Below are 25027 nucleotides of genomic sequence, written 5' to 3' on the forward strand. Positions count from 1 at the left end.
TCCATCCAAGGCATGTTCACGTCTCTTGATAACCGCGTCCTTTCTGAAGTTCCCCTTTCTGTGCTTTGCAGTGGCGTTAGACCTATGGCATGAAGAAATAAAATGTCTTTTAGACTTTTTCTTCTTAAAAACTTGGATGGGGACATGTTAGCCTGAGGGAAATGCAGAAACTTTGAAAGGAGTATTTCAGCAAGGAAATGATTTTTAAATACAGTACAGGATTCTAGTCATGGCTTTGAGCTAGTAAGTCCTCATGTAGTAATAGGAACTCTGTATAATGTCTTTGCAAGTGATTTTGTGTTTTCATTTCTTCTTTGTACATATGTTTCCTTGCCTGCCTTCTCAGGCATGGAAAATATATTTGTTCAATGGTTCAACAGTTGTAGAGCTGCTTCTGACTGCTACATAGTATGTAGGTACTTGAGAAGCAGAGCTGAGCATTGTTTATACCCTTTGGCCCCACTAGAACTTGGACAAATCTGTTTATTTACTTGCTGGGCACTTTTAAATAAAAAGAGGGGAACATTTTGTTTGTTTACATATCACTTTTTAAATCATCTTTACATCAAATGTCATTTTTTCCACTCTCATAGTAAGAGTGGTTCATGTCATGGCATCTGTATGTAGAGCCAGAGGATAGAGTAGGGGCCTGTTGACTTTGCAGAGGGGTTTGAGATTAGACAATGGAACAAATACAGTAGAGTTTTGCAATATTATGTGCACATATACCTCAAAAGCCTGCACTGATAAGCAGTGGAGAGCAGGTGGGAGAGGGAGATGGGTAGAAGGTGTATGACTCTGGCTTCCCTAGAAGGGTCTTTACATATAATCTGTTGTTCCCCTCCCTTAGTACCTGTGAGGGTGGCCTCACTGTGGCTTCCCAAGTTGTTGCTGAATAAACTGATGTGGATAAAGTCACATAACTGAGCCATGGGCTGGATTTAGTCCTGGTTCTTTGTGCTGCCTGAGCCCACCAGCTCATGCCTTCTCATAACTGTGCCCTTCTTTCATTAGGTTAAAAATTGGTCAGGACTATAGGACTCATTTTCTCCTTCTTCCAGTCTGTTTGGCCAGTTAGAGATTATTGACTTAAGGAAAGCTTTGGGTAAGTGGGTATAAAGGGGAGACAAAACGAAGAACAGTTATATTGGAATGTCATGAGTGAAAGTGAAAATCTAGAACTCAACTGGTAAAATAAAGTAGAATGTAAAAGAATGACACAAAAAGCTTTTCTAACCTATGGTGTCCTAATTTTTTCTGTTGACAAGTTGAAATTGTCTTGTGGAGGCAAAGTAGATGACTCATGGATCAGTACAATCTTCTGGTTTTTAAAATTCTGTCTATTCGTCGATTGGTTTGTTTGTGGTTCATGGTGCCAGGGATCCATCTGAGGGCCTCATAATACTAAGCACCTGTTTCACCACTGAGCTACACACCAGCCTCTGGCATTATATTTTCTAGGTGAAAGTAGATCTGCTGTCCCACTCCCCTTTTGGGTAATACCAAGGAATATAGGGACAACAACTAATATTAGCTATTCATGTGTGGGTCCCATAGTACCATGAATGCATCCATTCTAGTGACTTGTGCTTAGATAAGGTACTGTCAACATAAGCCCTACCTTTGGGATTTGCAGGTTGATGAGGTGGGCACCTGACCACAAGACAGTGGCGTCAGTAAGAGCATAGTGTGACACCACCAAAGATGGTCAGTGACGTGGAAAATACATTAGTGGACTGGGAAGATATTTTGAGCCTCATTTTAAAAGCAGCTTGAGAAGCTCTTTGAACAATTGTTTTGTCGAGTTGTTAGCCATGAGAAAGGTGATTTTAAGCATAGAGTAGAGGTCATGGTGGGTACCTCGGCTATGAGACTTGTGTTGTGATCTTGGGAAAGTAGTGTGGTGAATGCCTTCATACACTGACCATATAAACAAAAGTACATCTCTGCTTTGTGTTTTTTTTTCATTTCTCTTTCGTTATCAGTGCATGTTACAAACACTCTTTTTTTGTGGTTTTGTGTGAATTTAGTCCCAGGCAGCATTGCCCTTTGAACCAGGGTGTGAGTTAGCCTGGATACCAGGCCAGTGCTAGAGCTGCCTCCTTGTGACCCCTGGTGACCACAACTTTTCCTTAGTCTTGTGACAGAATGTGTAACTTAATGCAGTGGGTCTCCTGACAAAAGACATACTTAGAGGCAAAATACTCACTATGCAGCTGACTTTGAATTGTTTCTCCTGCTTGTTTTTAAGGTAGAAGGTTGAGCTAAAGACAAAGGAAAGAATTTGTAAAGTGTAGTAAACTATTTGTTAGTGATAGGATGTCTAGATGTTAATATAATAAATAAAAAGCCAACCCATTTTGGACTTTACTGTATTGTGTTGTCCTTGTCTGTGGAACTGTAATTGTGACAGAGAGACTAATACTTTAGAAAAGGACCAGCCCAGAATGAGATGGATACATGAACCAGGAGAAAGAAGAGCTGCCTAAAAGACAGGGGAGTTAGAAAGTACTGAGACAGGGGATTTCTGCCAGTGACTTTTGGCTTTCTTTATGGCACGCTGTCATGTCTGGGCACCTGGGTTACACAGGTAGACCATGTTAGATGTGGTCTTGTGCCCAGGAGGACCAGTCTTTTCTCTAGGCAGTGTGGTTGCCAGCCAAGCCATTGTCATGAAGTAACTGCTGCTTGGCTGTACATTCTAAAAAGCTTTCTTACTTTTCTGTAGCTTACATACTTTTGTTTTCTGCTGTTAAAAAAAAGTTTGCTCACCATTTACACAAATCTTAGGAAATGAAAGCCAAATAAGTAGGCTTCCCCTGCAGATGAACTCTTGTTTGTGTATCTAAGTCTGATGGGCTTTGCAGCACCAACAAATCATTCTGATTAACTTGATTGGCTCCCTTTATAGCCTGTCTAGTTTTAGATGGTCAGCCTATACATGCTTCCAGCTTAAAATCATTACCTTTGACCAAAACGGAGGATTTGAGAAGATGACACGACACAGAGGAGAAGGTGCAGAGCTAGCCAGGATCTTCTGTTTTCTGTAGAGATCCAAGTGGCAAAAGCTCCACCCACCAGTATGTGGTTCCACAACCTTAGCAGCCCCTGTTCAAACAGAAGAGACTCCTTCCTCTGCCAGCCACCACCTCACTGGCATCGTGAATACTCTTTGGTGGCAGGTTCCTTATTTTAGAATTAAAAGAGAAACAGTTAAATTATCTTTAAAAAGCATGTGGTTTGGCTTTTAAGTCAGATAACTGAATGAACTAGATAGTTCCCAATTGTCTTCTCATTACTTGTCCTCCAGGGCACCCCACCTTGGCGTTGTGCTCTGCGGGCTGCTCACTTTACCTCACTCCGCACAGCTTCTCCATGTGGGTTGCTTTGCTGTTCCAGCTCCCCCGGGGAGGCACACTGAAGCAAGTGCAGATGGGGCCTCAGCCTGCCTGGGAAGTCAGAGCCCAGGGTAAATTTACTCTCATAATCTCTCCCTGGCTTGCAGCCGAGTAAAAGAGGTCAGCCGGACAGCTGGGACTCCAGGACACAGGCAGTCTGGGTCAGATGACGTTTCTGTGAACTATTTTGTTGAGGCCAAATGGTCTTGACACTATGCAGGCTATACCATCAGCCCCATCTGCACCAGCTGGTAATAGTGGGTGGTCATAGCCTAAAATAGACTTGAGTGCGTGAAGCCTACATAGAAACATGTGCATGTTTATAATGGTGATGTATGAGAGCTTATTTTTCTTAAGTAAGTTATGGAAATGTTGGTTTCAATGAACATGTCTAATTGATTTCTCTAGATAAACAGATTTTTTTTTTTTTTGAAGCAGGGTCATGCGTTAGCTCAGGCTGACCTAGAACTCTGTAGTCCAGGTTGGTCTTGAACTCATAGCAATCCTCCTACCTCAGCCTCTTGAGTGCTAGGATTAGGGTTGCATGTAGCCCAGACTGGCCTGGACCTCAATATATAGCTGAGGGTGGCATTCAACTTCTGATCCTCCTGCATTCAAATCCTGAATGCTGAGATTTCATGTGTGTACCACCACAAGTGGTTTATGTGGTTCTGAGGAGTAAATCCTAAGCCCTGCATGTGCTAGAAAACTGCTTTTAACAGTTGAGCTACATCCCACCCTATTCCCTTTTTAAATTTTTTTATTAATGAGAAAGGGAGTGGGATTGGTGCACCAGGGCCTTAGCCACTATAAACACACTGCAGACATGCGCACTGCCTTGTGCATGTGTGCCACCTGTGTGCATGCGTCACCTTGTACATCTGGCTTACGTGGGTTCTGGGGAGTTGAACCTGGGTCCTTAGGCTTTGCAGGCAAGTGTCTTAACCGCTAAGCCACCTCCCCCTACTCCCTTTTTGTTAAACTTTTTTTGAAACAAAAATTATGATTTAGCTCAGGCTGGCTATCCTCCTGCCTCAGGCTCCCAAATGCTAAGATTACAGGTGTATTTGTCCCCTGCCTGGAAATGGAAAAGCTTCTTTCCTAGACAGGTTGCTAATGAAAGAAGATGCTATTGTATGTTGTTAAAAGTGTCATGAAGCAGATACTGCCTGAGACAGTTATCACATAATATGGGTGTGCTCATTCTTTTAAAGGATGATAGACGCACCCCTTTAAATTGGGGTTTTAAAAGCAATGTTTACTTGGCATGTGGTACTAACATACAAAGAAATGTCATATCATTTTATTGTATAAAATTTCACACAACCACTTGAGACAAAATCATTTTCTCTTTTTTAAAAATATTTTATTTTTATTTCTTTATTTGACAGAGGGAAAGGGAGGGAGAGAGAGAAAATGGCGCATCAGGACCTCCAGCCCTGAAAACGAACTCCAGAAACATGTACCACCTTGTGCATCTGGCTAACATGGGTCCTGGGAATTGAACCTAGGTCCTTTGGTTTTGTAGGCAAATGCCTTAACTGCTAAGCCATCCCTCCAGCCCTATTTTCTGTTTTTTTCTTTTCTTTTCTTTTCTTTTTACTCAAGATGTATTTATTGGGGTCGTTTCCCACTCATCTTGATCAGGCTGCTTCTAGTGCTGCTTGCTCCTGAAGAAGCATTCTTCTGGAAGCCTTGCTTTTCCTCCTGTAGGCTGGCAGAGGACAGTGGAACAGCTGACACACAAAACTGCTGTTTGTGCTTGACTAAAGACCGCAGTGATTTTATAGCATCCTGGGCATTTGACACCCATGAAGTAGGAATTGGGGTCTGTACCAGGTGCTTCTTTGTGTGTTTCCTCTTCTCGTCTTTTGGAGCGGGGTGAGAACCCTGGTGAGAGGCATGTTCTTGTAGGGAGGTTCTCACTGCTGGAAAGGGCATTTTATGTTTTTTTTATTTTTATTTTACTTTATGAGAGAGAAGAAAGAGAGAGAGAGAGAGAGAATTGGCATGCCAGTGAAATTGAACTCCAGACATGTGCACCACCTTGTGCACATATGTGGCCTTGCACGCTTGCATCACTTTGTGTGTCTGGCTTATGTGGGTTCTGGGGAGTTAAACTTGGGCCCTTAAGGCTTTGCAGGCAAGCGCCTTAACTGCTAAGCCATTTCTCCAGCCCTATTTTATGTTTTTGAAATGTCTGTTGCTCACATTGTTTATGTAGCCCTGATTCAAACCATCACCTCTAGAACCTTCCTGTATATGATATCCAAAACTGGAGAAGCCCTTGAAAAGCCCTTGAAAGCCTTAGTGTCTACCTTGTTATCTTATGATTTTACGAAGGAAAACTAATAACGTTATTTCAAAGGAGTGGTTACAAAAGTAACCAAATGTATCAGAAATTGAGTCCTGGCCTTTGCTTACTCAGTTTGCTCCTGTTGCTTCTCTGAAAACAGAGCCATGCATCCTTTCAGTATAAGTTGCTAGGGATGGTACTAACCCTCCCTTGTCTCATTTGTTGGCTAAATCCAGAAATGGAAGTTGCTCCTGGTTCATGAGTGAAAAGGCTATGCCTGGGCCCTCTTTGTGGAGGCTGAGAATGGCTTTTTTTCTCCAGTGGAGTTGATGGTGGTCCTGACACAGGCAGGAGAGTGAGGTTGAAGATGCTGGAGAAGGCCAAAGTGAAATGGGGCTCCTAGCTGGCTGGTCCCAGCTCTTTGGAAGGAGTGGCTTATAGATGACAAGGCTCTTTCTGGGGCTAGCATATGCATAGCAGATGCTCTCCTCAGCAGCCTGTGTAGGGGACAGCTGCCCCTCCCAGCTCCATCTAGTACATGTCCTTATTTATCAGTAATGACAGCAAGACTGTTCGGATGTTAAAGAATACAGAATATCCAGTCAGTGTTGTGGGGCATTTACAGTTGAGAAATAGCCATTGTTACCTTCCAGGGCCAGCCTAGTAGAAGGATTCCTGAGGTGGTCACTGGGCAGGAAAGGTGAGCCCTTGCTTTGGGTCTGGTAGGAAGGAGGGTGGTGCTATCCACCCAAGAGAGTGTTGCTGGAGACAGCTTGTTCTTCCTTCTGTGGTCATGGCTCTGGAACAAAGGGGCCATTTGCTGACTGCAAGGGTAAGAATCAGGAAGAACATTCTGGGATGGGTGGTATACCACGCTGTTACTCCTTTGGGTGAGATGTCACAGGCCCTCGGTCAGTGCTTGTGGTGCTGTGGCTCCCCAGCACTTAGGTTCAGTGAGTTTTTAAAATACCAAATCCTGTGGGCTATGGACTTTCTAAATAAGTGGCAACTGTTCTCATGGAAAGAGCTCATGACAGCCTTTCTTACATCTTATCCTCAAAGCCCAGCACAGGGACTGGAAAGAAAATAAAGTAGTCCTGGGGCTGGGGGTTGTGAAATTGAGCTAACAGGAGAATTCATCTTTGAATAGATAAGATGAGATTCATTCCAGGATTATTTTTTCTTATCAGAGAGTGAGTACTTGGTGGGGGGGGTCTATGAGTGAATTTCACAGATATTAGATGAAGGACATGGGGTTTCTAGATTATGTTGTAAATTCATGTCCTGGGAGGTTTTATGAGTCTTGGGGCTACCTCCTGACCACACAGCTTTGCATAATTGATTAACTCTGCATAGCTGTTTGCATTCTTTTCCTAAAATAAATTCTACTTTCTAATTAACTCTACAGGATTAATATGTGCCAAAAAAACAGGATGTCTGTTGAATTCTGTGATCTGATGTGAAACGGCCAGCACCCTGAATAAGTATAATTAATGATCTTGAATCTCTGAAAGTGTTCTTCATGCTGCACTGCTAAACAAGCCTTGAAAAGTCACTATTAGCACGGTGCCAAGGACTTCACCCTATCACCCTCTCTGGTTATCCCTATCAATGCACCAAACATCATTAGAAGTAGCACTGTCCAGTTTCACAGTGAAGTCACCCATGTAGACACAGCCAGGAAGTAGCAGAACTGCAACTGCTCCTCCAGACCAGACCCCTTTGCTTCTCTTTTCTGTCTTCTTGGTCTTCCTGTTTCCAACCTGCTTTGTCCTTTCTGCACTCCTGTGACATCTCTGTTCAAGTGTGATAAACAGCTGGAGTTGATACAGGTTAAGAGAGCTTTTGGCAAATCACATCATTTGCATAATGGTAGGTCATGGTCATGTATTATATCTATAGTAGCAAAGACCTTTGGGCTAGGAGGAGCTAAGCGTTAAATGTACTGAAGTTTCAGGGAGAAAAACCGCCAAGGAGTCCGGTGGGAAAGATCTTTGGAAATTGTAAGGGCAAAAAAAGCATTTTAAATCATCAGCTAGCTCATTAGTACTTGAGGAGAGGTGCCAGGCCCTTCACGAGACCTTAGTATGATGCATGAGCTCTGTGTTGGAAGGGAGGGTGACAAGGCAGAAATGTGAAAAAGGACAGCATACACATACAGAAGCATGGAGAATTTTCTTTCAAATTGTATTTTAGATTTTAGTTTTTACTTTTAAACAGCTATAAAAATTATATTCTGTAGTTATAACTACTAAGGGAGAGTCAATAAAATGTAGTCAGTAGCTATCTGTTTAAAAAATATTATTAGTCATGCCTTTTTTGAATTATAAGATCTCGACTGTGTAGTAAACATGAACCATCTAATTTGATTAATGTATACCTAGGTTCTTTTTCTTTCTTTTTTCTTTTCACAATTTTTATTAACATTTTCCATGATTATAAAAAAATATCCCATGGTAATGCCCTCCCTGTGCAACCCCTCCACTTTGCCCTTGAAATTCCATTCTCCATCATATTACCTCCCCATCTCAGTCATTGTAGTTACATATATACAATAGCAACCTATTAAGTACCCACCTCCCTTCCTTTCTCTTCCTTTTATATCTCCTTTTTAACTTACTGGCCTCTGCTACTAAGTATTTTTCTTTCCTCTTTGGTCAAAAGGCAAAGTTTGTGGATATTGTAGACTTAAGTTTTATAGTATTGCAGGTGAATTTTGAGTTAATTGAAATATTTGAAGTTGTGATAACATTGGAAAAGGCGATGGTGCATATAAATTGTGGAAGAAAAGAAAATCTAATCTGTTTGAAGTTTGTTTTTTATTCTCTTGTAAATTATCTGAATATTCAGAAGGTGATAAATACTTTAGGCCTTCAGAGACAGAGATAGGAAATAAAACAAGAATTATTATTTTTTTTCTTGACACATGGAAATAACATTGCATGCAATATTCAGGATGTTGTAGTTTCTGACAAAAGAGAAAACATTTCTGAGATGGAGAGTGGCTTCGTGTTAAGGTAACTCACTGGCTTCAAAAGCATGAGGACCTGAGTTCAGATTCCCAGCACCCCCATAAAGTTAGACACAGAAATATGAGTGTAGCCCAGGCTCCTTCAGCAAGATGGGAGGCAGAGACAGTAGAATCCCTGGGTTCTGGTGGGCCAGCCAGCCTACGTACATAGTGGGTAACAGCAAAGAACCTCTGTCCCAAGCAAGGTGGGAGGCAAGGACCAACACCCAAGGTTGTCCTCTGACCTCCACACATGCACCATGGCATGTGTGAGTCCTCACTCATATATGCAAACAAACACACAAAGACTAAAAAGAGAAAGAACATTTTTAGAATACTTTGTAAGTGTGTGATGTGTTGACTATTTGAGGTGGAGAAAGCCTTTTTGAAAATGTCATAAAAAGGGCTGGAAAGATTTCTCAGCAGTTATAGTGCTTGCCTGCAAAGTTTAGGGACCCGACTTTGATTTCCCAGTACCCACATAAAGCCATATGCACAAGGTGGCACATGTGTCTGGAGTTCATTTGCAGTGGCTGGAGGCGTTGGCATACCCATTCTCTCTTTATATATATCGAGTTAGAGTACTGTGACAGAATGTTCTAGGTCTCTGAGAGATAACTGTTTAAAGTCCCCCAGGCATGAGCCTCACATTTATCATGCAGTGGGAAAGGTAATTGTTCTTGGTACGGAGGGGATCCTTGAGGTGAAACTTCCCATCCTTAACTGTTGGTAAGTTTGAGGGGGAAAAAAAAGGCAGAAATGCAGTTCAAATACAGTGAGTAGGTGATGTTAGGTCAGGACAAAGTGGAGTTACAGCAGAGGCAACAGAAGAGTCATCCACATTCCTCAAGAAATTGTTTAGCCATTATCCCTCTCCTACATAACAAGGCTCCACGTCTAGACTTACTGACTCCTTATCTCTCCCTGGGTTACTTCTGGTCTCACCCTATGGCTAATGTGAAGAATGGAAATTTACTGCCCTAACAAGAAAATTCCTTCCCTTCCTCACTTTCCCCCTATTGTAAAAACCTATAAAACCTACTGTGTGTAACCCCAGACTGACTGCTCCGCTTTTGAGAGTCAGTCCTGGCAGCTCATGTTTTTCCCCAAATAAAAACTTCCATCTTTGCCTTAGAGTGGTCTCTGTGGTCCTTGGTCACTCCCAAACCTTACATGTGACACATGTGCTAAATATTTAAATGCTTGAGATGTTTGTTGGCTATTTTGGGATGATAAGAGTTACTATAGCAATGGATGAATTAGGAGAGCTGGAAAGCTAACATCTCTCTTTTTTGCACCATCCACTTCAACAAGTACTTCCCTAAGCAAAATGGAACCATTCACTTAGAGGGAAACTTTTGGCCTTTTGAAAATGATGACATGGGCTAGAAAGATGGTTTAGCAGTTAAGGTGCTTGCCAACAAAGCTGGGGGACCCAGGTTCAATTCCTCCATGCCAACATAAAACCTGATGCACAGGATAGTGCATGCGTTTTAAATTCGTTTGCAATGGCTGGAGGCCCTGGCATGTCTATTCTGTCTCTCTGCCCCTCTCTTTCTTTCTCTTTCAAATAAATAAGTAGATATTTTTTAAAAATTAAAAAATAAAGACGACGACATTGTGGTCAGTTTTGTAAATATAATTATGCTTGAATCCATAGACCATGGATCAGTTTAATTCAGTAATGCCCTAAGGGACCTAGCTGATTGCAAAACTGGTTTTCCCACATCATGCCAACTGTGTTAATGGCCTACTTCTCCCTTGAGAGCTGAGCGTTCTTGAGGTACTGAAGTGCTTTTGTGTTCCCTGCCATAGAATTTAAATCAAAGACACGTTTTGGGATGATTTTTATTCACATTTTGCTTAGAAAGTAAGCTAAAGCAACCTAAAACCTAGAACACTTTGTACTACAGCTTCCTATTAAGATTATTTGGCTCTTGATGGGCGATGAGAGATCAGTCTTTGACAGTTTGTGAATTCTTGCTCTCATTAAAATAGTATTACATGAGTGTTTTGTACAGTTTCAAGTGACAGTTTGATTCATTTGCAGTTGTTACTGACTTTAGAATGAAGTTTCTCTGATTTAAAAGCATGGTGTCTTAAATGCAGTAGACAATAAGAACTGCTTATGATTGTGTTTCTCTTTTCATATCACTGCCTCAAACCATACACAAGAATTCAGTCTGGGGTCTAACACCTGCACACTTCAGTGTCTGCTGAAAGAGCCCCTTGAGAAAGTCATGACAGTTGTTACTGTCGCTTGGGTTGGGAGCCATGGCCAAAGCTTGAGCAGAACTGAAGGATAACTCCAAACGCGGGCAGCAATGAATTAATATGTGTTCTCTAGCGCCTCTTACCCCATAGGTCTAATGTGTAGCAGTTGCCTTGGAGCAGGGTGTATGTGGCTGGGTTGGCATTGACAAGAACAACATATGGCTAGTTTCATGAGGACTTCAAGACAGATGGCAACCTATAGGCTAATTATACAGTGGGCAAGATTCTTTAAACAAATCACTGTGTTTGTGACACGGCTCTTTTTCATGAGGTAGACAGTCTGGACTGTTTACTGTCACACTAAGTAAACATGTGGCAGGTGAGCAGGGAAAGGTGGGCTACACAAGCGAGTCAGTTTACAGCGTCTTCTCATCTGCGTATCTATGGATCTTCCTGGCTAAGGAGTCAGGAAGTTACTATAGAACCAGTAGACAGTCAGCTCAGGACTGGGCGTGGCTCAGTGGTAGAGCGCTTGTCTGACCTGGGCTTAGCCCAGCAAACAAACAAAAGCAAACCCTCAGTTTACAGTAGCACTCAATTATTTTATAGGATGATTTCCCCTTTAAGCATCATTCTTGTACTCGCTTGGAGTAGAACGTTTTAGAATCCCCTATGCCCTCTCCTATCCAGAGCAAAGCAAGCTTTGGATGAGCAGGCTGGACAGGCCACCTCTCAGAGCGGTGCCCCCATTTATTCTCGCCCCAGCTTGCGCCAGCACCTTCACAGCTCCCTACCATCCACTGCATCTCTAAAATTACTCCTCCTCTGTGACATTCCCACTCAGTTACATTTTCTTCACACTTTTTAATCATCTGGTGCACTGCTTTCCTTAAGTTTTATTATTTGACAATATCTTTCCCCAAAGGTGACCTTCACAGGACCAGGGGTTTCACTGTCCTCAGAGGATAGTACACTCAAGTCAGGGGCAAGGGGAGCTACGTGGAAAGCACACACCAGTGAGGAGCATAATTAGTCAGACAAAAGAAAAGCCCCTAGTACTTCTCCTGTAGCTTCCTCATATACAGTCCCCCACCAGAAGGGGCACCGGCTCTGGAGAAGAACTGGAAACAGCCCCACAGACTTGCCCTACAGGCACTGGAATCTTTATGTGATCACATCGACAACAGAGCTCACCCATCACGTTCTTATTGATGGCTACTTAGGTTTGGACTGCGTAGACCAAAGAATTCAGCCAAGGGCAGTGGTCACTGGCTGAGCTCTCTCCTGATCAGCAGCCTGGGTGGGTAGTTCGCATTCCTCTAGGTCTAATCAATGTCCAGCCTTCTCTTATGCGCTGTCAGCAGTTGCTGACCTTTCCTTGAACAGGACTCCTTTTTCAGTGTGTCAAATTTCCCAAACCTACCTCAGAACCAGAGTACATGTAGTTCTTTTATCTGATTGAGAAACTATATATAAAAATGCTACTATAAGCTCAGTAGGACTCATAAACATGCTTTAAAAAGTTCATTTTATGAGCATTGTAAATTTGAAAAATAGTTGTCACAGTAGGTGGGAGACCTTCTTGTGTGGAACAGTACTTATCGGGCCACAGCAGGAACTCTGTGGTCCCTTGGGTCCACCTCTGCATGCCATGCACCTGGCCCTCCATGAGTGGCCTCATACTTTAGGTCAGTGTCGCTCCCCACACTTCCCTTTATATGTGGTTCTCCTCCCTGGCTAGCTGGTTTTGCTTTGTTGAGATAGCTCCTGGCCAGACCTTCCTCTGCTTATAATTTGTTGCTTTGTAATAAGCCCCTGGTTTGAAAGCAATTCTCAGGTCTGCTAGAACTTGTTAGAAAGAGGAGCATGGATGGACAGGTGGGTTCTAATTGTCTCTTCGTGTTCCCCTGCAGGGCCTGAGAGGTCGGGTTATCAGACCTTCTCAGGGATCTGCGTCAGGTGAGGCCCAGCACATATTGCTCACTGGGCAGTTTTGTTCCGCTCTGCAGGAGGTGGAATGTGCACATGATAGAGTGGGAGAGAAGGAAGAACAGAGATTGTTGAGGTCTCCAGAGCAAGATCAGCTTTTTTTTTTTTAAAAAAAAAAAGACTTTATTTATGTGTGAGAGAGAGAAAAGCAAACAGAGAAAGAATGGGCATGCCAGGGCCTCCAGCCACTGCAAACGAACTCCAGACACATGTGCTACCTTGTACATCTGGTTTACATAGGTACTGGGGAATCGAACCTGGGTTCTTAGGCTTTGCAGGCAAGTGCCTTAACCACTGGACCATCTCTCTAGCCCAAGGTCAGCTTCTTGTTGATATGATGCATCTTTGAGTCCTCCCTTCCAGTGGTGTCCCTCTCGCAAGTCTCAGTTACCTTGGCTCCCAGCCGTCTTGGACATTGAATTGTATGTTTTTATGGCTGTGGTTTTCTTTGTTTTCTCTCCTCTGCTCATGGCTGAAATTTGTAGTCAGCATCTGTCCATGCCCTGTTGGTAAAGTAGATTGGGGATATGGAGATTGTACTTTTTCTGCTATAAGGATGTGAAAACTTTAGTCTTGCTGGCTTTTCACATTATTTTGTTTGGCTTTATTGTCTTGCTGTGTTCAGCACAAATCATAGCCTTTACAACTACTCTTGGTATAGGCATCTGTCATCCATAGCCTCTGATGTACCAGGACCTGGCTGGAGCATCTTCAAGCCCTTTGCCATTGTTAGTGTTCTTTTCCTGGGTGGAAAAGCTATCATAGGAATGTGAGATATTTATTTCTTCCCATCCATCCACCCACCCACCTGTGGATATGCATTTGGCCTCTAGTACCTGTGGTTCCCTTTCTTTAGAATGAAACAACCCTGAATTGAAAATGGCAGGGAAAAGCTGAACCTGTATCGAACACGAACAGACTGTTTTCCTTGTCATTATTCCCTAAACAGTATAGTATAGCTACTGTCTGCATGAAATTTACACTGTTAAAGTCTCCAGATAGGGATATGAAGGTTCTGTGCAGATACTATGCTATTTTACACAAGGGACTGCAATACCTGTGAGTTTTGCTATTGGGGCAGTCCCAGACCAGTTCTTGATAGATCCTAAGAGATGACTGCATATATGCATATTAAGCATATACTTGCTTATGGAGAGATACATGATTGTATATATGGATATATGTAGTTTATGAATTCATGACAGGGCCTGGGTGCCACTTAGTCATAGAGCACACAATTAGTGGACACAAAGTACTGATGCCAATCTCCAGCAAACAAAAAAAAATCAAGATAATAAAATACAATATAAGGGATAAGAGGATCACAGTGCCCAGAAATAACTACTTATTATATGCTTGTTATTAAAGGGGCAGGTTTTCTGTTTTGTTTTTCGTAAGAAAATTAGGTAAATTCACAATGGGAAGATAAGGAGGAAAGAGAATCCTTTACATTGGTGGGTGTTATAGACACGCAGAAAGTGAGCTTTAGATGCTTCATGTGCCCTCCTGTAAGCTGGCATGAAAAGGGAGGCATGGTCAGCTTTATGTGACAAACTAATTGATTCTGCTGAGAGAGGCAGAGGACCTGGTTAAAATGGAGAGTATGCAGCAAAGCGAGAGACATCCTCAGTAAAATCACCACAGAAGATATAATAAGGAAATGTTTAAGATATAGTCTGAGCTATCCTCATTGTGGGCCAGTGGGGTAAGTGGAGAATGCATGTTAACAGCGCAGTCTACCAGAAGCCAGGGTGTCTGAGGATGTGTTTGGTACTCCAGGGTGCATAGCGGAGATATTTGCTCTCAGATCTTCAAGTCTTCTGCAAACACAAAGAGAAATTATATTGAGACTGAGGGTCAGAGGATGGGGATGAGGGAGTCCGTGAGCTCTAATCAAGACCGTGTTTCTAATGTTTTTGATATTTGTGTCTGCATGTTTAAAATGCCTGCCACGCAGTGATCTTAGCTCTATTTTCCCAGCTGTTTATCCTGTTGTGTGATATGGGCAGATTCTATGCTTTCCAGAATGCTCCATTTTCAACGCCCCTAGTTTATTTTCTTTGGTTTGCACACCTGACCTCACTCTTTTGGAAAGGTCAGTAGGGGTACAAGTTAATCATATCCTGGGATTGCCTTGTTTTCTGATTTTGACCTTTTAATTTTTCATCTCTGAGATGTGGTAATCTTAAGTCTTTGGTGAATGGAAAATTCAGTTCCTATGAGCTAAAGTTTGGAAATTTTGTGTCAGATGATGAAACTGAGCCATTGTGTAGTCCCTCCGTTGGCAACACCCTACGGGTGTGGGTTTGGGGCTGCGTATCAGCCGCTTCGCCCTTTCTTGTGCTGTCTCTGAGCTGGCGGGTGCTTTGCTTTATTACCGTGAGTTGGTACACATGTTACCGCAGTAGCTCAGATAAGATCACATTTTCCAGTCCTCTTGCAGTTTCTTTGTCACCACTTACAGGATGAAAGGACATGATGTTCAATACAATTTGATGTCTGGTTTAAAAATCACCATTTCTATAGATTTAAAGATCCAAAAAAGATGAAAAAAACCAACATTGATTCTTCCCCCTAAAAATGAACTAAATCTTTTGGCTGAATAAGTTGATCTGTCCACAGTGTTCTTTTAGATGATCTCACTTATGCTTTGTGCCTGCTCCCATCATGGCACTTGCTTACTAAATTATCCTGCAAGCGCCATGATATGGTCAGTTCTGTGAAGGCAAAATGCTGTTGAGTCAGCAGGTGTACCAGTGCGGAAAGGTGGCTTCAGCTACCTGTGTCCTTCTCTGTGGGGCCCAAAGCTTCCAAGGACTGCAGTTGCCTGTGGCACTATCTCCATGGATATCCCACAGAGTGTAAGGCCATTACTGTTCTCTTTGAAATCGGCTTTGAATACCCACTTTCAAGTCTGACCATGCCCCTTCTGATTGACCTTCTCTCTCCTAGACTTCGTGCTTTTCATTTTATAGGCCTGGAGGCTATTTATCAGGGAAGATTTTGCACATCTGTCTCTTAAAGTTCAGCTCTGAGAGTCAAATTCTTTTCCCTAACTCAAAGCCTCTCTGTGTCCTCCTCCCTCTCTCCCTTGATGTCTAGGGCACTCTAACAAAGGCCCCAAATCCTTGAAAGGCCAGACTCTTACAGGTGGCAGTCTTTGCTTGGTCTCCAACCTCCTTGGCCAGCTTCTCTGAACTAGCTGGCCTATCTTTCTGCTCTTTTCTCTGTGAATAAGAAGTCTGGGTCCACAGCCCCAGTATAAGCCACTGTCTGCTGGAGTGCCCCACAATATCAAAACCCAGCATGACGATCTCTAAAGAAAGTGATGTGTTCATTTTGTCAGCGCAGGACACTGTAGGTGATACAAATCCATCTTTAAGCACAGGCACTTCATATGCATTTTTTTCCCTTAGGCCTCTTAAAACGATACTATCAGTTGAACATTCCTAATCGAAGTCTGAGATGCTCTGTATTTTCAGATTAAGGGTGCTCAATCTGTAAATTCTATATAAATATTATGAAAAAAGGAAAAAAAAAACTACCAAATGCTAAACACTTCTGGTCCCAAGTATTTCAGACATAGTGCTGAACATGTGTCACTTTCCCTACTTTATAGATGAAGAAAATGAAGATCAAAGGTTTGACTGGTAAGGACCACTCAGGCCTTCTTTCCCTCTGCTCTGAACTTCCAGTGACCTTTGCTGCATTGGACCAGACTCTTCTCTATTGACCTCACTCTCCCTCAGCTTGTAACAAGCTCAGCTTGTTTCTGCATCTCTGCCCCTCTGCCGTAGCCAAGGCTTACCTGCCTTTCAGGAGTACCTTTTCCTCCCTTCGTCTCTTGCTCTCATTGATTCCCATCTCCTCTGAACTTCTGAATACTTGAGGGTGTGTAGGAGGCACACCCTTCTGCTGTGATCCAACAGTCATGCTGGGTTGCTCAATACATATCTGCTACACTCTCTGAGTTGGGAAGAAAATGAGCCTAATAATGGTGGCTGCTTCCTCAGGTTTCTAGATGGTTCCATGACACAATGTGCGACAAACTGATGCATGCATTTGGAGTTAATTTGCCGAAGGCTCTGGAGTGGCCATTCTCTCCCTCTCTCTCCCTTCCTCCTTCCCTCTTCCTTTCTCTCTCAAATAAATAATACATAAAAATAAAATATATTTTAACAAATATGTGCTAAAGTTCCTTTGTAAATAGTTACCTGCTCCTACCTTCCCCAAATAGATCAGCTACCTACAGACTTCTTTTTACTGAATCTTACAGTCATAAGGATTCAGTCGTGTGTCTCAAACTTCTTTTTATTGAACCCTGCAGTCATAAGGATTATATTGTGTGTCCCTTAACAGCAAGGTTATGTTCTGAGAGACACATTCTTCAGTGACTTCATTGTGTGACCATCCCATGCTGGCTAAAACTGAGATAGCTACAGCATCAGTAGGCAATAAAATATTAGGGGACCACTGCTGTATATTTGGCTAGTTGACCAAAACATTATCATGCAATCATTACAATACTCTAGCATTGTGACTGAGAGTGGTAAGGACACACATTTGAATTAATAGTTCCCCCAAGAACTTTTTCTTCTGTTCTTCATGTATGAGTGCTTTAAACAGTGTTGACTTTGTGTCATTTGATTGTCAAGTGTCCACCACCAGAGGCTACCCACAGTGGCCTTGATGTCATAAGCCCCCTGAGGGCAGGGAGTACACTTCACCTGTGTGTGTGTGTGTGTGTGTGTGTGTGTGTGTGTGCATGTGCACGCACATATTACGTGTGTGTCCATGCTCATGTATGAGTGTGGAATGTGTGTATATGAAGATCAGAAGACTTTCAGGTATTGGTCCTTGCTGTCCACCTCCTCCAAGGCAGGGTCTCTCATTCTCTTTGTCATTCATTCACTGTTGCATTTGCTCCAGACCAGCTGGCCCATGAGCTTCTGGGAAATTTTCCTGTTTTATGCCTCCCATCGCAAGCCAGCATGTTGGGATTACATAAGCCAGTTACAGCTTCTGGCTTTTACATGGGTCCTGGGGCTCTCTACTGGGGTACTCCGGCTTGAGTGCCAAGCACTTTATGCACCGAGCCCTCTCTCCAGCCTGCACCTCCCACTTTTGCAAACTTACAAGCCTAATAGGTAACAAGAAGGTCTTCAGGTTCTTGGTTTTTTTTTGGGGGGGAGGGTGAAGAGACTCAGGAAGGAGGTGCCTGATAAATAAATCCTTTGTTGATCTCACCTTTGTAGGAGTAGGCCAGAAAGCTCCTGGGGGCAGCTTTGTTTCTGCTACTGAGGAGCCTGCTCCCTGAAGAAATCATATAATCTCCTGCACTGGGTGGTAGGCTAAAGCACAGCTGTTTTAGGGCAATCCACTACAGCATTTGATGTTTCTGTTGGAGGCCAAAGCACATTTGTTGATCTCCTAGCCTGCAGGGAATGAGGCACATTGGGTTTGGATCTCCTGTTCAGTGTGCTGTGCCTTGGTCTCCAGCCATGCAATCACTCACCTCCTGTAGAGGCCAGCATCTCTGTTTGAGTCACACTGTCCGTACCGGGGCTGATGCTGACAGCATTTAGCCATTCAGAGTAAGGTGCAGGGCACACATGTCCCCCACCAGCCTCCCAGCAGCCAGTCTTTTATGTAAAAGCCTCTCACATACACAGCTTCCTGGGAGAAAACAAGCCTGCTGCTTGTGGCTCCAGAGCACCAATTTGTCACCCTCTTCAGTGGCTCCAGCCCTTGCCTTCTCCTCTGTATGGCATCTTTCTTTCCCAGGGCTGAAGTAGCTGGGCTCCTTCCTGATGTGGGAGCCACATGCTGTGGCCTTATCCCCCAGGCTGTGGTTTGCATCCTCACCGTTGCCCTCTTCTGAGGCTGATTAGGGCTGTTTTAACTCTGAGGCTTTTTCTCTCCTATTCCCCACCCCACATCATCATCATTACCAGCCACTTTCAGGAACATGCAGGGCCCACTGGACACTAAGAACAATCAGCACCTATAACTCTTGTTGTTCCCCAGCAGGTGAATGACACTTGCTTTTCTGACCCTAGAAAGAGTCTTGGATAGATTATAGAGCTCCTGTAATCTCAGGAGCCAAATGGAGCTGATGCCTTGGAACCCAGAGCAGACCCAGCAGATGCTGTGGAGTCCCCTTACGGTCCTGCCCTTTTGCACTGTGGTCATGATGTCTCTCCCTTCTCCAACACTCAGACTTTTCCCTCTGCTTCCTTTTGGCTTCCAAAGCTCACTTGGCCTTTTCTCCAAACTCATTATAAATTGCTTTTTGAGTCACTCCTGCACAGCCTTGGGGTGGGTCATAGATAGGCGAAGGTCTTATGATGCAGCCACTTGCCTGTGCAGCGCCAGTTTCTGTCTGAGCCTAGCACATAAGCTGCTGGGCAAATCAAGGAGGAGCACAGGCCAAGCTGACCTGGCTCAGGTTTCCTCAGTAGGGACCATTGCCTGTCTCATTTTCACACAGCTCCTGGGGAACTGTTGATTGTGGTATGAGCTACAAAACAACCACCCCCTTTTCACAACTCATGTCATTCCTACTGTGGAGCACACTGAATTTAACACAGAGCAGTGGGGTTAGATTAGATGATGCAGCAGTGACTTTAACCATCATGTTTTTTCAACAAGGTGCTTTCAAGAAGAGTAAGTGAATACAGGAGAGCCACATAGGAGAATTTTCCAGTCATAAATATGTGCTCCACCATGCGTCTATTCCTCTTCAGTTTGTTTGTTTTTCTCTTTTGAGACAGGGTCTCACTGTGAAGCCCAGGCTCACCTTCAACTCATGATCCTTCTACCTTAGCATCCCAAATTCTGGGATTACAAGCTCATACAACCAGTGACCTCCTCATCCATTCTTTATAGACCTCCAAAGTGGGCTGAAAAATCACTTGAAAGTTCATGTGTAACATGTAAGAGTGGGAGGTTGTATGCATATGGAAATATATTGAGAAATGATCAACTAAGTGTTCTTTCAAGAGTCTTAGTAAACACTCCACAGTTATATATATTTGTTTTTTTTTCTTCTTCAAGGTAGGGTCTCACTCTAGTCCAAGCTGACCTGGAACTCACTATGCAGTCTCAGGGTGGCCTCGAACTCACAGGGATCCACCTACCTCTGCCTCCCAAGTGCTGGGCTTAAAGGCGTGCGCCACCACACCCGGCTGAAGCATATATTTCAAAATTTAACTTATATATGGGAATTGAATGTGGTTGTGACTTAAGTTTAAAAAAAACTTCACAGTACAAAGAGAGGAAAAGGGAAAGTGAGACTGGAGAGATGGCTTAGCAGTTAAGGCACTTGCCTGCAAAGCCTGAAGACCCATGTTTGACTTTCCAGACCCCACATAGGCCAGACGCAAGTGCAAGGGCGCACATGCTCACGAGGTGATGCACGTGTTTAGAGTTTGATTTCAGTGGCTGAGGCCCTGGGATGCCAATTCTTTCGCTTTTGCTTTCTCTTTCTCTCTCTGGCTCTGTCTAAAATAAAAAATAAATAAAAATAAAAATAAACTAAAAAGGAAAGTGCAGTTTATTTACTCCTGAAAACAGTCCCCTTGCTTATAGCTATTGCGAAGAACATGACAAGCCATATTTGATACAAGGATACTCGGTTCATGAGAATCAGGTCTGCGAGTAGCAGGTAGTGGGAAAGTGATTTATACCCCATGAAAATCCATTCCGCCCCTGTCACACTTCTGGGGCATCTGACATGTAAGGCTATCATTATTTTCACATATAGAGTGAGGGACAAAAGGCTGCTTTGGGGCCTGCCATCTCCTATCCCCTTTTTCAGGGAACGCAGAACATGATTGTCTAGGGTTGTTAAAGCAAGTTTTTGTTGTGTTTAGTGTAGTGACAGTAGAAATGAAAGAGGCACCTTGAAAATTTGGAGCATAGTTAAATTTTAGTGTCAAAATCAGAGCACATGGAAAAGTTAACTATGATGTGCCATTAATAAATGTGTGAAAGTTACTTACAATTATTGAAATTTCTAGACTGAGAATGAATAGTTACTAAGATTAGGCATGGGAAGCAGTAATTGGTAAGAAGACAAAAGGACTCGGGGAGATTAATGGAGTTCACCTATGCTCACTTCATTCTGTTGGATTTTTCATGAATCAAGTTAACTGGAAGAACTGCAAACATTAGCCTGTTGAAGAACTATAATCACAGTGGTTCTTTTCTTATGTCACACCAGTCTGTTATTGTTGTTTACGTGATTCTTGGGATGCAATGAGAAGAAATTCTCATTCTTTCTGAGGATTTTTGTTTTGGGCATGAATTTGATAGAAATAACAGAATTTGCTTTATAGAAAAACACTTAAGCTATATCCATGTAAGGTTTCTAACACCTTGTAATGATTTCCATGTCATTTGAATAGAAGTTAGTCTCTGTAGAGGAGATAAACTAATAATTGTTGCTTGTGATTTTCACTATAGAGCAATAGCTGTCTTCCATTTATTCCATCCTATCAAGCATTTTTGTGTGTCTGCTTTGTGCCAAGAACTATCTTTTGGCTCTAGGAATCAGGGAGCTCACACGTTAACATAAATTTTCTCAGCCTCACCAGTACTGACATCAGAACTGGGGGCTTCTTTGTGGTTGGGACTGTCTCGTACACTGTAGGTCATTTAGCGACACCATTATAATCCACCCCCTGGACGCCATTCTCCAGATGTCTGATATCCCTGGGGGAAGAGCGTTGTCATTCCAGTGTCTAAACCACTGGTTTGACTGAGGCATCATGCTGTAACAGAACACTGCATTCGGTGCTGTTATCCATGTTCAGAACCTGCATTCACTTCTAGCTTGAGAGAAGTCCTGAGTGGGTTTGATTCTTTTATGTCATCTTTGAGTTTTCAGGAGGCCACTAGAGAGTATTTTCCTGCATACCTGTTAATTGCACATGTAGAGTGTCTTTGACATCATTGCCATGTCACCATTGTCATCTAATGGGAAATGGAGCCCTGAAGCCTGGCAGCTGGAGGAGCACTGAGCTGTCATAGAGAACAGGGAACACTGTTTTCAATAAAATTCAGCTTAGTTCTAGGTTCACAGAATCTGTGAGACCATGGAAGTTTTAAAAGGTTATTAAAATCATGGAGGTCTTAAATGGAAGATGTAAGTATTTTTATAAATTAGTTTTTATGTGAGGCCTAAACATAAATAGATTGGTTCTGTGCTCTTCTTGCTCACCTGCCTTCTGCCTTTTTCTTCCTTCCCTGCTCTCACCTCCACTCTGTGGCAGCTCTTTTGGCAACAAGTCTGTGACTTATAAATGACTTTGATGGATTAGAAAGAGATACCCCTCCCTCAAGAGGCATTATAGTCACCTACCAGAAATTTGCCATAGTAACCACACAGAACTACAGTGACTCCCCCCCCACCCAACCCCAGGAAGCTGGAGCCCTAACAGTTGTACAGTGAACAACTTGCATAGCAGAAAATAGCATCTGTGATTGAGCAATTTCATTCATTCCCAGTACATAAGCTATCATTTCAGAGTTCTGAGTTGTCCCATTTCCAACTCTAGAGCAGACCTTTCCTTGGAGCGTTGTCATGTCTGCCTGTCTGACTTTTGGATGCTTCCTCTTAAAACTCTAAACACAGCACAGATGTAACATGTACAATGTTGAATGACTGTTTTCTCCAAACCTGCTTTTCCTCAATTTAGGAGTCATCTTGGATTCTCAGGTTCTGTGCTTAGGAACATGCCTACATGCATGCACACATGCTCCTTGTGTTACCTCCCCCTCACCACACACACATAGTTCTTTAATCCTGTGATGTCTGTTCTTTCCTACTTTCCTTTTGTCCTCTTATATCAATTCTTGTACCCTCTCTCATGGTATCCGGACCACTGTAGTCATCTCCTAACTGTTGTCCCTTCCAAGATGTCCACTCCATCAACCCAAGTGCTCTTGAAGAAGGCTGACCATGTTTGCTGATCCAGGATGGTATGCCTTCTGCTGCCCACTGGTCTTTATGTCTTATCTCCAGGCATTTAGTCTGCCATGAGCAGGGCCTGCTCTAGGCAGGACAGAGTCAGCAATGGATAGAGCAAGTCCTTGTTCTGGTGGAGGCTGCTTCCAGGAGCTGCATGCTTTGGAGCTACATGAATTTACCATGCATGTCCTTCTCACTCTTGCTTGGTGAACCTACCCAGGCAGTGTGTTCTGGAATTTCAGGCCCTTCCATGCTGTTGTGACCCCAGCAGAACCACCACTCCCCTCTGGAGGTCTTCTTTGCATCATGCAGTTTAAGACTGCTCTGGTTCAGGGTCAGACTTTCAGGCTTGATGCCCCCAGTACCTCCAGTGCCCAGCGATGCCTAATAAATGTCCAGGCATGAATAGACAGCATGGGGGCATCTTGGGGTTAGTATTCCTCAAAGATGCTCATGTTTTCTTCTGCCAGGACACCCCGGAACCCCCGTGAGATGCTCACTTCATTCTTAAAAACAGCCCTAGTTTGCCAGTGTTACTTTAAAGAAAAAAAAAAGAAAACCAAAGTGCAATAGGTACTTATCATGCAGAATGTCAGATACAATGATCATGTCTGTTAATGCCTTTTAATTATGTCAGGATTTTTAAGTATGTATATTACCTTTATGAGGACAATTAATAATGAACAGTAAATTTTCATGAGATGTTAAAAAAAAACTAGCCTTGTCATTTGGCTAGCTTTTTGTACGTGTAAGCTGATGACTGAGAGCAGGAAGATAGTTTTATGCAAAATGAAGACACAAATCCCCACATTATCCAAATGGTTCAGCTTGTTAATAGGAATTGTCACAGCTGGTTTACTGGAAACAAACATTTACCACTGGTTGTCTTTTCATATTGAGCAGAAATGGATAGTGAATGAACTGTTGAGACCTAGCCTTACTAGTAGGCTGGTCCCTTCATTCTTCTTTGTGCTCACACCCATGTGACAGTAACATATTCTATGGTATAACCACATGATCAATTTTATGTCATCTGTACTCTACTGGAGTAAAATGTGACACCATTTACTGTCACTCTCCACATGACTTTCCATAAGAAACTTTACCGGGGAGCATCTTTGGACTCTGTTTTTATGATCTTCTCAATCATGACCTGGCTGGGGTCCTAAGTCAACATTGCTGTTCCAGAAATGACACTCCGTGTTCAGCCCAAGCAGTAAATGCTAGTCCTTTTCTTTCTTAGTGAGACCATTAATTTTAAAAGAAAGTACCCATCACAAACCCTTGTAGTTCCTATCCCTGTCTTCAGTTTCCTTTTGACAGACCTTTTACTATTGTCACTACTCAAGCAGCATGCATTCAGACACTTGCTGTCACGGAGCTCATCTGTTCCTTCCTGGCTTTCCTCTAGGTCAGTGGGTGGCTGCCTTCCATGCAGTGATGCAGGGACCCAGGTCCTTCCCTGTTGTGACTCCGCTAACCTCATTGTGCTCCACTTTACATGAATGGGGCAGGAAAGAGCATGGAGAAAATGCCCTTGCTTCTTAGCACCTTGCCTCAGCAGTGATCCATACCATGGCTGTCACAGTGACCACTCAAACTGCAAGAGAAACTGAGATGAGGACTCCCTGGGTGACCCAAAAGAGAAGAATTGGAGTTTTGGTACAGCAGGCAAACATAGCCCCACACCTCCTTGCACTAGTTGAAGCTGTCTTAGTATCTGTCACCTCTGTGTTACTTAGTACTCCATGCACCTAGCAGGCGTGCCCGACCCCTAGCCCAGGATAGCCATGACTATGGATGGCCCCATACAAAGTCAAACTACAAATATCATGACATTTTTTTTCTTTTTGGTAACTTGATCGCACAGTTCTTGAGCATAAACTGTAGATGATAATGTCATGTCGGAATGGCAGAAGGTTGGACCACATGAAAGTATCTGCAAGGCTTGCTTTCTCACTGGTCTATCAAATAGTTCTTCCAAGCTCACTCCCCCATTACAGTGCCTCACATTTTCATCACCTTATATACAGTTCTATTTTGACAAATATTTACTTGAGAGAAAGGAGAGGGGAAGGAGGAAGGGAAGGCCTCTTGCTGCTGTAAACAAACTCTAGATATGTGTAATATTTATACATCTGGCTTTA

The 25027-nt window shown here is 43.1% G+C and overlaps 1 protein-coding gene and 1 pseudogene across 2 annotated transcripts in view; one reads left to right on the forward strand and one right to left on the reverse strand.

Annotated features, from left to right (window-relative positions):
• Positions 1 to 25027, forward strand: part of Tspan5 (tetraspanin 5) — a 193043-nt gene that overhangs the window by 86161 nt on the left and 81855 nt on the right. The gene's annotated exons all lie outside the window — the stretch shown is intronic.
• On the reverse strand, positions 5053 to 16840 carry LOC123458555 (annotated as a pseudogene).

Source organism: Jaculus jaculus, chromosome 2 (genome assembly GCF_020740685.1).
Source record: "Jaculus jaculus isolate mJacJac1 chromosome 2, mJacJac1.mat.Y.cur, whole genome shotgun sequence".
In the NCBI taxonomy this organism is placed as follows: Eukaryota; Metazoa; Chordata; class Mammalia; order Rodentia; family Dipodidae; genus Jaculus; species Jaculus jaculus.